Here is a 13,244-nt window from a genome sequence, read left to right on the forward strand (position 1 = left end):
TCTATCTTCTGCAGCCTCTGCTGCTGATACCCAGGCAAACAGGGTCTGGAGTGGACCTCAAGCAATCTCCAACAGACCTACAGCTGAGGGTCCTGACTGTTAGAAGGAAAACTATCAAACAGGAAGGACACCTACACCAAAACCCCATCAGTACATCACCATCATCAAAGACCAGAGGCAGATAAAACCACAAAGATGGGGAAAAAGCAGGGCAGAAAAGCTGGAAATTCAAAAAATAAGAGCGCATCTCCCCCAGCAAAGGAGCGCAGCTCATCGCCAGCAACGGAACAAAGCTGGACGGAGAATGACTTTGACGAGATGAGAGAAGAAGGCGTCAGTCCATCAAATTTCTCAGAGCTAAAGGAGGAATTATGTACCCAGTGCAAAGAAACTAAAAATCTTGAAAAAAAAGTGGAAGAATTGATGGCTAGAGTAATTAATGCAGAGAAGGTCATAAACGAAATGAAAGAGATGAAAACCATGACACAAGAAATACGTGACAAATGCACAAGCTTCAGTAACCGACTCGATCAACTGGAAGAAAGAGTTTCAGTGATTGAGGATCAAATGAATGAAATGAAGCGAGAAGAGAAACCAAAAGAAAAAAGAAGAAAAAGAAATGAACAAAGCCTGCAAGAAGTATGGGATTATGTAAAAAGACCAAATCTACGTCTGATTGGGGTGCCTGAAAGTGAGGGGGAAAATGGAACCAAGTTGGAAAACACTTCAGGATATCATCCAGGAGAACTTCCCCAACCTAGTAGGGCAGGCCAACATTCAAATCCAGGAAATACAGAGAACGCCACAAAGATACTCCTCAAGAAGAGCAACTCCAAGACACATAATTGCCAGATTCACCAAAGTTGAAATGAAGGAAAAAATCTTAAGGGCAGCCAGAGAGAAAGGTCGGGTTACCCACAAAGGGAAGCCCAACAGACTAACAGCAGATCTCTCGGCAGAAACTCTCCAAGCCAGAAGAGAGTGGGGGCCAATATTCAACATTCTTAAAGAAAAGAATTTTCAACCCAGAATTTCATATCCAGCCAAACTAAGTTTCATAAGTGAAGGAGAAATAATATCCTTTACAGATAAGCAAATGCTTAGAGATTTTGTCACCACTAGGCCTGCCTTACAAGAGACCCTGAAGGAAGCACTAAACATGGAAAGGAACAACCGGTACCAGCCATTGCAAAAACATGCCAAAATGTAAAGACCATCGAGGCTAGGAAGAAACTGCATCAACTAACGAGCAAAATAACCAGTTAATATCATAATGGCAGGATCAAGTTCACACATAACAATCTTAACCTTAAATGTAAATGGACTAAATGCTCCAATTAGAAGACACAGACTGGCAAACTGGATAAAGAGTCAAGACCCATCAGTCTGCTGTATTCAGGAGACCCATCTCACACGCAGAGACATACATAGGCTCAAAATAAAGGGATGGAGGAAGATTTACCAAGCAAATGGAGAACAAAAAAAAGCAGGGGTTGCAATACTAGTCTCTGATAAAACAGACTTTAAACCATCAAAGATCAAAAGAGACAAAGAAGGCCATTACATAATGGTAAAGGGATCAATTCAACAGGAAGAGCTAACTATCCTAAATATATATGCACCCAATACAGGAGCACCCAGATTCATCAAGCAAGTCCTTAGAGACTTACAAAGAGACTTAGACTCCCATACAATAATAATGGGAGACTTCAACACTCCACTGTCAACATTAGACAGATCAACGAGACAGAAAGTTAACAAGGATATCCAGGAATTGAACTCATCTCTGCAGCAAGCAGACCTAATAGACATCTATAGAACTCTCCACCCCAAATCAACAGAATATACATTCTTCTCAGCACCACATCATACTTACTCCAAAATTGACCACATAATTGGAAGTAAAGCACTCCTCAGCAAATGTACAAGAACAGAAATTATAACAAACTGTCTCTCAGACCACAGTGCAATCAAACTAGAACTCAGGACTAAGAAACTCAATCAAAACCGCTCAACTACATGGAAACTGGACAACTTGCTCCTGAATGACTACTGGGTACATAACGAAATGAAGGCAGAAATAAAGATGTTCTTTGACACCAATGAGAACAAAGATACAACATACCAGCATCTCTGGGACACATTTAAAGCAGTGTGTAGAGGGAAATTTATAGCACTAAATGCCCACAAGAGAAAGCAGGAAAGATCTAAAATTGACACTCTAACATCGCAATTAAAAGAACTAGAGAAGCAAGAGCAAACACATTCGAAAGCTAGCAGAAGGCAAGAAATAACTAAGATCAGAGCAGAACTGAAGGAGACAGAGACACAAAAAACCCTCCAAAAAATCAATGAATCCAGGAGTTGGTTTTTTGAAAAGATAAACAAAATTGACAGACCACTAGCCAGACTAATAAAGAAGAAAAGAGAGAAGAATCCAATGGACGCAATTAAAAATGATAAAGGGGAATTAAAAATGATAAAGGGGATATCACCACCGACCCCACAGAAATACAAACTACCATCAGAGAATACTATAAACACCTCTACACAAATAAACTGGAAAATCTAGAAGAAATGGATAATTTACTGGACACTTACACTCTTCCAAGACTAAACCAGGAAGAAGTTGAATCCCTGAATAGACCAATAGCAGGCTCTGAAATTGAGGCAACAATTAATAGCCTACCAACCAAAAAAAGTCCAGGACCAGATGGATTCACAGCTGAATTCTACCAGAGGTACAAGGAGGAGTTGGTACCATTCCTTCTGAAACTATTCCAATCAATAGAAAAAGAGGGAATCCTCCCTAACTCATTTTATGAGGCCAACATCATCCTGATACCAAAGCCTGGCAGAGACACAACAAAAAAAGAGAATTTTAGACCAATATCCCTGATGAACATCGATGCAAAAATCCTCAATAAAATACTGGCAAACCGGATTCAGCAACACATCAAAAAGCTTATCCACCATGATCAAGTGGGCTTCATCCCTGGGATGCAAGGCTGGTTCAACATTTGCAAATCAATAAACATAATCCAGCATATAAACAGAACCAAAGACAAGAACCACATGATTATCTCAATTGATGCAGAAAAGGCTTTTGACAAAATTCAACAGCCCTTCATGCTAAAAACGCTCAATAAATTCAGTATTGATGGAACGTACCTCAAAATAATAAGAGCTATTTATGACAAACCCACAGCCAATATCATACTGAATGGGCAAAAACTGGAAAAATTCCCTTTGAAAACTGGCACAAGACAGGGATGCCCTCTCTCACCACTCCTATTCAACATAGTGTTGGAAGTTCTGGCTAGCGCAATTAGGCAAGAGAAAGAAATCAAGGGTATTCAGTTAGGAAAAGAAGAAGTCAAATTGTCCCTGTTTGCAGATGACATGATTGTATATTTAGAAAACCCCATTGTCTCAGCCCAAAATCTCCTTAAGCTGATAAGCAACTTCAGCAAAGTCTCAGGATACAAACTTAAGGTGCAAAAATCACAAGCATTCTTATACACCAGTAACAGACAAACAGAGAGCCAAATCAGGAATGAACTTCCATTCACAATTGCTTCAAAGAGAATAAAATACCTAGGAATCCAACTTACAAGGGATGTAAGGGACCTCTTCAAGGAGAACTACAAACCACTGCTCAGTGAAATAAAAGAGGACACAAACAAATGGAAGAACATACCATGCTCATGGATAGGAAGAATCAATATTGTGAAAATGGCCATACTGCCCAAGGTAATTTATAGATTCAATGCCATCCCCATCAAGCTACCAATGAGTTTCTTCACAGAATTGGAAAAAACTGCTTTAAAGTTCATATGGAACCAAAAAAGAGCCCGCATCTCCAAGACAATCCTAAGTCAAAAGAACAAAGCTGGAGGCATCACGCTACCTGACTTCAAACTATACTACAAGGCTACAGTAACCAAAACAGCATGGTACTGGTACCAAAACAGAGATATAGACCAATGGAACAGAACAGAGTCCTCAGAAATAATACCACACATCTACAGCCATTTGATCTTTGACAAACCTGAGAGAAACAAGAAATGGGGAAAGGATTCCCTATTTAGTAAATGGTGCTGGGAAAATTGGCTAGCCATAAGTAGAAAGCTGAAACTGGATCCTTTCCTTACTCCTTATACGAAAATTAATTCAAGATGGATTAGAGACTTAAATGTTAGACCTAATATCATAAAAATCCTAGAGGAAAACCTAGGTAGTACCATTCAGGACATAGGCATGGGCAAAGACTTCATGTCTAAAACACCAAAAGCAATGGCAGCAAAAGCCAAAATTGACAAATGGGATCTCATTAAACTAAAGAGCTTCTGCACAGCAAAAGAAACTACCATCAGAGTGAACAGGCAACCTACAGAATGGGAGAAAATTTTTGCAATCTACTCATCTGACAAAGGGCTAATATACAGAACCTACAAAGAACTCAAACAAATTTACAAGAAAAAAACAAACAACCCCATCAAAAAGTGGGCAAAGGATATGAACAGACATTTCTCAAAAGAAGACATTCATACAGCCAACAGACACATGAAAAAATGCTCATCATCACTGGCCATCAGAGAAATGCAAATCAAAACCACAATGAGTTACCATCTCACACCAGTTAGAATGGCAATCATTAAAAAGTCAGGAAACAACAGGTGCTGGAGAGGATGTGGAGAAATAGGAACACTTTTACACTGTTGGTGGGATTGTAAACTAGTTCAACCATTATGGAAAACAGTATGGCGATTCCTCAAGGATCTAGAACTAGATGTACCATATGACCCAGCCATCCCATTACTGGGTATATACCCAAAGGATTATAAATTATGCTGCTATAAAGACACATGCACACGTATGTTTATTGCAGCACTATTCACAATAGCAAAGACTTGGAATCAACCCAAATGTCCATCAGTGACAGATTGGATTAAGAAAATGTGGTACATATACACCATGGAATACTATGCAGCCATAAAAAAGGATGAGTTTGAGTCCTTTGTAGGGACTTGGATGCAGCTGGAATCCATCATTCTTAGCAAACTATCACAAGAACAGAAAACCAAACACCGCATGTTCTCACTCATAGGTGGGAACTGAACAATGAGATCACTCGGACTCAGGAAGGGGAACATCACACACCGGGGCCTATCATGGGGAGGGGGGAGGGGGGAGGGATTGCACTGGGAGTTATACCTGATGTAAATGACGAGTTGATGGGTGCAGCACAGCAACATGGCACAAGTATACGTATGTAACAAACCTGCACGTTATGCACATGTACCCTACAACTTAAAGTATAATAATAATAAATAAATTATAAAAAAAAAGAAATTAAAAAAAAAAAGCCTAATCTCATTTACAATAGTCACAAAGAGAGTAAAATGGGAATAAATTTGACTAATAAGGTGAAACATTTGACAGGGAAAGTTATAAAATATTTCTTAAAGAAATCAAAGAAGATACAAACAAATGGATACATCTGCATTCAAAAACCACTCTTAAAATCCCAATGGAATTTTTGTATAGAGATAGGAAAAACAATCTTAAAATTAATATGGAACCACAAAAGATATCCAATAGCCAAGGAATCTTGAGAAAGACAAGCAAAACTAGAGACATTACATTTGTTGAATTCAAAATATATTAAAAAGCACAGTGTTAAATCAGTATGGTACTGACATAAAGACAGACATACAGACAAATGGAAAAAAGCAAAATTTAGAAATAAATTTATGAACATATGGGCAACTGATCTTTCACGGAGTTGTCAAGAATAAACAATGGGAAAAGAATTGTCTATTCAACAAATGTTGGCATTACAAGTGCAAAAGAATGAAATAATACTGTTAGCTTATCCCATACACAAAAATTAACTCACGATGAACTAGTTACTTAAATGTAATACCTAAAACTATAAAGCTTCTCGAAAAAAAGTCAGGGAAAAGCTCCTTATCATTGGTTTGGACAATAATTTTATGGGTATGACACCATAAGCACAGGCAACAAAAACAAAAATACACCAGTATTTTTGTTAAAAAATAATTTTTTTAAAAAATTTTTTTAAACATAAACTAAAATGTTTATGCACAGTAAAGGAAACAGTCAACAAAGTAAAAAGGAAGCCTACAGAATCAAAGAAAATATTTGCAAATCATTTATCAGATAAGAGGTTAATTTCCAAAATACATAAGAAACTTATACAACTCAATAGCAAAAGACAAAAGAAACAAAAACAAAAACTTGATTAAAACTGGGCAAATAACCTGAAAAGACATTTCTCAAAAGAAGAAAGACATGTCAACAGGTATATGAAAAGATGATCAACCTCTCAAATCATCAGAGAAATACTGCAATGAGATATCACCTCATAGCTCTCAAAATGACCATTATGAAAACAAAACAAAACAGCAAAAACATCCACAATACAAGTGTTGGCAGGTATCTGGAGATACTAGAACTTTTGCACGCTGTTAGTTGGAGTGTAAAATGGTGTAGCCTGTATTTAAAGAGTTTTGAGATTCCTCAGACAATTAAAAAGAGAACTCTCATATGTAATATGCCATTTTAAGCAATCCTTTTTTCAGCAATTCAATTTCTGAGTACTTATCTATCTAAAAATATGAAATCAGGATGTCAAAATGAACATATAGAATGGGAGAAAGTATTTGCAAACTGTAAGTCTGACAAGTGTTATTATCCAGAATATTTAAGGAACTCAAACAGCCCAGTAGCAAAAAAAAAAAAAAGAAAAAAGAAAAAAAAGAAAAAGAAAAACAAGTAATCCAATTAAAAGTTGGGCAAAAGATCTGCATAGACATTTCTCAAAAGACGACATACAAATGGCCAACCGGTATATTTTTATAAAGCTCAGAATGACTAATCATCTGAGAACCACAAATCAAAATAACATTGAGATATTACCTCATTCCAGTTAGTATGACTATTGTTAATAAAAGCAAAAAAAAAAAAAATGAATGCTGGCAAGGATGCAGAGAAAGAGGAACTCTTATGCACTGCTGTTGGGAATGTAAATTAGTACAACCATTATGGAAAACAGTATAGAGGTTCTTCAAAACACGAAAAATAGAACTACCATATGATCTAGTAATCCCACTACTAGGTATATCTCCAAAAGAAAGGAAACAGTATGTCAAAAATATATATATATATATTTATATATATGATTTCAATGATGATGACAAACTTTTCACCATGTTTATCAATAATTGATGTGTTTCTATCACAGCGCATGATGTTTAGTTTATCAAAAACTGAAAAGACTGGTACAGTGTTTCCACTATCAAAATTATAAATGGAATTAAATGTTAATACTTAATAGATTTATCAAATATTAAAATTAGTAATCAAAGAACAATAGCTTTAGTACATACTCATTATATTTAGGATATGTCTGTTAAAAAGAATTATCCATTATGCATGCTACTTTTCACAATCAGTTGTAAATTATTTCTTAGCTATGCTTAAGAATCTTTAAAATATTATGTTTTCAGACTTAGGACAGATGAGTGATTTTTTAAACTTTAATTCATATATTTCAACATTATATCTATGACTTACAGATAAAACAATCAAAACTTCAAATTTCAGAGTCTGATAATAATGAGTCAGAAAATAGTCATCTTCGTTTGGTAAAAAGTACATTTCTTGTAATACCTGGAAAGTTAAATAATATTTACTTTGATAAGACTATCCATTACAGTTTTATAAAATTTTCCTGGTTATAAAGAAGCCACTATTAACTTTTTATTAACCCCAAGAAATACTCAGCAAGTTGTGCTAAGGGATTAAGGAATGTTTTGGATAGTAATAATTTTTTTAATGAACACATTAATAGTGTGAGCTACAGTATCTATAAAAATGTATTGAACTACTATTTTGAAGATTTTTAAAGTCTCTAGAATTCATTCATTTAAAAAATTATCTCTAAGTACTACTACATAATGAAATCTTCTGTTAAACTCTTTGTATCGAGGAGTTTTAGAGGTTAATGTTACTTTTATGTAATACTTAGAGTATATCACTGTGTCAGGTAGCAGCATAATCTACTTGATACCACTCAGGAACAACAGGAGAGTAGATTTGTATTTTAATATTTAAATTGGCAACATATGAGCACTTGACTGCTGTAAAAATTTTATACAAAAATGAACATTTATGGATGTTTTAGTAATGTAAATATTACCTTCCATCTTCCATCTGATATATTCTACTATATTTCCTACCAAATGTATTCAAAATTATCTGAATCTATTGTCCATGGATCCCAGTTTATTCTTTATATTGTACATTCTGTTATTCATAACATTTGTGGAGTTTTTATTCCAATTTTTTTCTTTATTATATGAAACCTCTAATTGCTTCTTTCCCAAGCAAATATATCATCATCTACTTAATTTTGCTTTCATTGTGGTTGTTTATGATACAATATGGATGATGATACTCTGCACATTTCAAAAATTACCTTTTTCTCTAAAAGCGTTTTTACAGTATTGTGTCTATATTTTATAATTAAGGTATTCTGATTTTTTAAAAAATATTTATGGTATGTCAAATATATATTTTTCTTATTTGTAGTTCAAAGCTTGCTTGATCAATATTGGTATTTACACTGCTTTTCTAACTTAACTATGGAATCTCTCTCCCTAGGTATAGATACAAATTATGATAAGAAAAAAATATATATGTCTTTGCCCCATGGTTCAATAGAGAAAAACAGGGAATAGTGAGGACCCACATTTGAACAGGTTTTTCTACACAATATTTCTTTTTATTAAAGAGGTGAAACAACTCTTTAATCCTGCTGTTATATTTATTATATCAGAGGGGCTTTATTGCTGTTTAATCTATTATTTTAGAACAAAAACCCACGTGCTTGTTCCATCTCCCAATTCTCCCACTTATAGTTTGCAAATGAAAAAGTGTTATTGAGTATTTTTGATGGCCTTGCTTTCTCTTCAGTGTTGAGTGGTAGAGTTCTTCGGTCTTCGGACTTGACTATCCCTTAATTTGTTACAGAACTTATAGAAATGGAATACTCCTAAAAGCAACTACAATAGGTTACTATTTGTAAATCTAGAACTGTTGTGGATTTTATATTTTAAATTTACTCTGCCATTTGAAATGAATTCTAATGTGGAGAAATAAATTCTTGTGTATAATAAAATTTATTGAGACAAAACTCATGGGTTTCTTTAACAAGAGCACTCCACCTTATTTTCCATTTTCCAACATCATATCAATGAAATTGAAATTACTAATTTGCCAAGAAAAAAAGTGAAATGTTCTTTTTGTTTTTTATGTATCAGAAACAAAATTCTTATTTCCACTCAGGTTAAGAATAAGAGAAAGATGATCATTATGATTAGTAAAATTCTACTCAGAAATAGAGGTATTAGCTAAAGCAATTAGATAAGAAAAAGCAGTTATAGTCTGAATAACTGAAAATTAAATACAACCATATTTATTAGCAGATTGCATAATTATATATTTTGTTAAATCCAAAATTCAATACAAAAGCTATTCAAAAGGGACACAATATAATAAAACGATATGATTTAAAATTATCAAACTAGTCAACAGCCTTTATAAATAAAACAAATGAAAGGGCAATTTTATGAGAGTGAAGACTCAAGTTACAATAACAACTCAATTAAAAGAAAAAAATTATAGTAAAACATCAAGTAGAAAGCATATACCATTAAATTACTATGAAAGTGTAAAATATTGTGGTTTACCAACATCAACACAATGAAAAACATACCTTCTTTTCACATTCAAAGGCCAGATTTTACCTTTAGATCTGTCAATGACATCCAATAATGCATATGTGCTTATGTTTAATGGAAAAAAGTAAAATTGACCTAATAATATAACTGAAATTTTCTTAAAGGCTAAATAAGAATAAAATCTTCCTCAATGAAATGGAATTGTTTTATTTTATGATAAATCAATAAATACTATATTAGATACAGTATTTAAAATGTCTAGAATCTACATATATTTTCTTTATAGGCAAAGGGAATTTCATTTTCCGAAATAAAAGAAAAACCATATGATACATCATCTAGCCCTCAGATTTGGGGGCTGGTTAATTTTAATCATAGTAAGTGTAATAATAAAACAATGTATAGCGTGTTTAGCAGTCTTGAAAACGTATTTTAGAAAATATTAGAAATAGGTAAGATAAATGGGTTACCGCTTTCTAAGTCTGAAAACTTTTCTAAGTTGGGATTTTTAACCTGAGTCCATTTGTTTCCTCTAGGAGGTCCAAAATTTTTATCACAAAGAGGTAATTACTTTGTATTTTTAAAATAATTAGATATTCTAACATAACTAAAGATCATTTGAAAACTAGAACAAGTAAAATGCTATTTAGAATACAAAACAAAAAAATAACTAGGTGTTCAAATAAGTATACAAACTAATAGAAATACTGTCCTAAATTAGAGAAGTGTATATTACTCAAAAAATAATTGGAACCAATTCTTCTAAATGACATGGTACTTAGTACAACTTAAATTTGGATAGAATTGTCAAAGAGTAGTTATATGGGCATATCCATAAAGTCTCGTGATAATTAAAGGAGGCTTCACAAGACAAAGCATAGCCAGTCTGCTTAAAGACAGCTCAGGAGACTCATATAGGACTATCTGAGTGTTTTCAGTGTTTTATAAAATATCTTTTAATGAAGCGTATAAAGCATGTTATTGTCATGCAACTCATCTAGTGCTAATTACCTATTTTTCCTTTTTTGATGTATCAGTGATGTTGATACCGCTTTCCAGATGATACTGAGGAAAGATCATTTGTCACAGCACAACTTTATGTAAAAGGACTATGAGGGCTGTGATTTATTAGTATTTATCCTAAATGATAAATTTTAAATATTTCCAGACATTAAATTTGCATAATTGTATAATAAATCAATTTTTTGTTTTACAGATTTCACAGAATTGACTGAAACTCTATTAGCATTTGCTCCCCTCCCCAAAATAAAACCAAAAATAAAACCAAAGCATTTCATGATAAGGTTTATTTGTCTTATAGGTTAAATCCCTTGACTAGCATTATGCTGCAGAATTTGTTCTGTTTTTCTTATCAAAATAAAAGTAAAATGACAAGTACTGAATATGTTTCTTTTTAACCATTCAAAATCCATACCCAAACTCTCCAAAAATTAAATCTTACAACTGGAAAGAAGCTAAAACTGCACCTGCTTCAAGTAAATGTAAAGTGGCAGAACATTTGCAAGTTGAAAGTAATCATTTTCCTGTGGAATATAAAACCTCACAAAAGAAACTCATGCCTTGGAGAAATGGAATCTGATAGAACATTCACTTGAAACACACACACACACACACACACACACACACACACACATCCCTCACAACAAAAACACCAAAAAGCCTTGTGAGACATATGAGGAAAGAGTAAAAATGAGCTAAAAATGCAGTCGTTCTCATTCATAAATTTACAAAAGTTCTCACAAATAAATGTTGTCATTATTTGAATTTTGTTAAATGGGACTTGGAAATCAAAGACTAGAATCAAAGGAGCAAACAGAATACTGTGCTTAAATATGGTAAATATAGCCAGTTATAATAATAGGTTCACATATTTGCAAAATAAAATGCAGAAGAGTTAGAAACAAAATTCTTAAAACTGAGCATAAAGATCTGAAAGCCAATATTTATTTTAAAGTTATTTTATATTTTATTATTTTATGTATTACATTTCAAGTTCTAGGGTACATGTGCACAACGTACAGGTTTGTTACATATATATACATGTGCCATGTTGGTGTGCTGCACCCATTAACTCATCATATACATTAGGTGTATCTCCTAATGCTATCCCTTCACCCTCCCACCACCACACAACAGGCCCTGGTGTGTGATGTTCCCCATCCTGTGTCCAAGTGTTCTCGTTGTTCAATTCCCACCTATGAGTGAGAACATGCGGTGTTTGGTTTTCTTTCCTTGTGATAGATTGCTCAGAATGATGGTTTCCAGCTTCATCCGTGTCCCTACAAAGGACAGGAACTCATCCTTTTTTATGGCTGCATAGTATTCCATGGTGTATATGTGCCTCATTTTCTTACTCCAGTCTATCATTAATGGACATTTGGGTTGGTTCCAAGTCTTTGCTATTGTGAATAGTACCACAACAAGCATACATGTGCATGTGTCTTTATAACAGGATGATTTATAACCCTTTGGGTATATATACAGTAATGGGATGGCTGGATCAAATGGTATTTCTAGTTCTAGATCCTTGAGGAATCGCCACACTGTCTTCCACAATAGTTGAAATAGTTTACAGTCCCACCAACAGTGTAAACGTATTCCTATTTCTCCTCATCCTCTCCAGCATCTGTTGCTTCCTGATTCTTAATGATCGCCATTCTAACTGGTGTGAGATGGTATCTCATTGTGGTTTTGATTTGCATTTCTCTGATGGCCAGCGATGATGAGCATTTTTTTTCATGTGTCTGTTGGCTGCATAAATGTCTTCTTTTGAGAAGTGTATGTTCATATCCTTTGCCCGCTTCTTGATGGAGTTGTTTGATTTTTTCTTGTAAATTTGTTTAAGTTCTTTGTAGATTCTGGGTATTAGCCCTTTGTCAGATGGAGAGATTGTAAAAATTTTCTCCCTTTAGGTAAGTTGCCTGTTCACTCTGACGGTAGTTTCTTTTGCTGTGCAGAGCTCTTTACTTTACTTAGATTACGTTTGTCAGTTTTGGCTTTTGTTGCCATTGCTTTTGGTGTTTTAGACATGAAGTGAAGTCCTTGCCCATGCCTATGTCCTGAATGGTATTGCCTAGGTTTTCTTCTAGGGTTTTTATGGTTTTAGGTCTAACATTTAAGTCTTTAATACATCATGAATTAATTTTTGTATGAGGTGTAAGGAAGGAATCCAGTTTCAGCTTTCTACATATGGCTCGCCAGTTTTCCTACACCACTTATTAAATAGGGAATCCTTTCCCCATTTCTTGTTTTTGTCAGGTTTGTGAAAGATCAGATGGTTGTAGATGTGTGGCATTATTTCTCAGAGCTCTGTTCTGGTACATTGGTCTATATCTCTGTTTCAGTACTAGTACCATGCTGTTTTGGTTACTATAGACTTGTAGTATAATTTGAAGTCAAGTAACATGATGCCTGCAGCTTTGTTCTTTTGGCTTAGGATTGTCTTGGCAATGC

The sequence above is a fragment of the Macaca nemestrina genome, chromosome 6, assembly GCF_043159975.1.
Source record: "Macaca nemestrina isolate mMacNem1 chromosome 6, mMacNem.hap1, whole genome shotgun sequence".
In the NCBI taxonomy this organism is placed as follows: domain Eukaryota; kingdom Metazoa; phylum Chordata; class Mammalia; order Primates; family Cercopithecidae; genus Macaca; species Macaca nemestrina.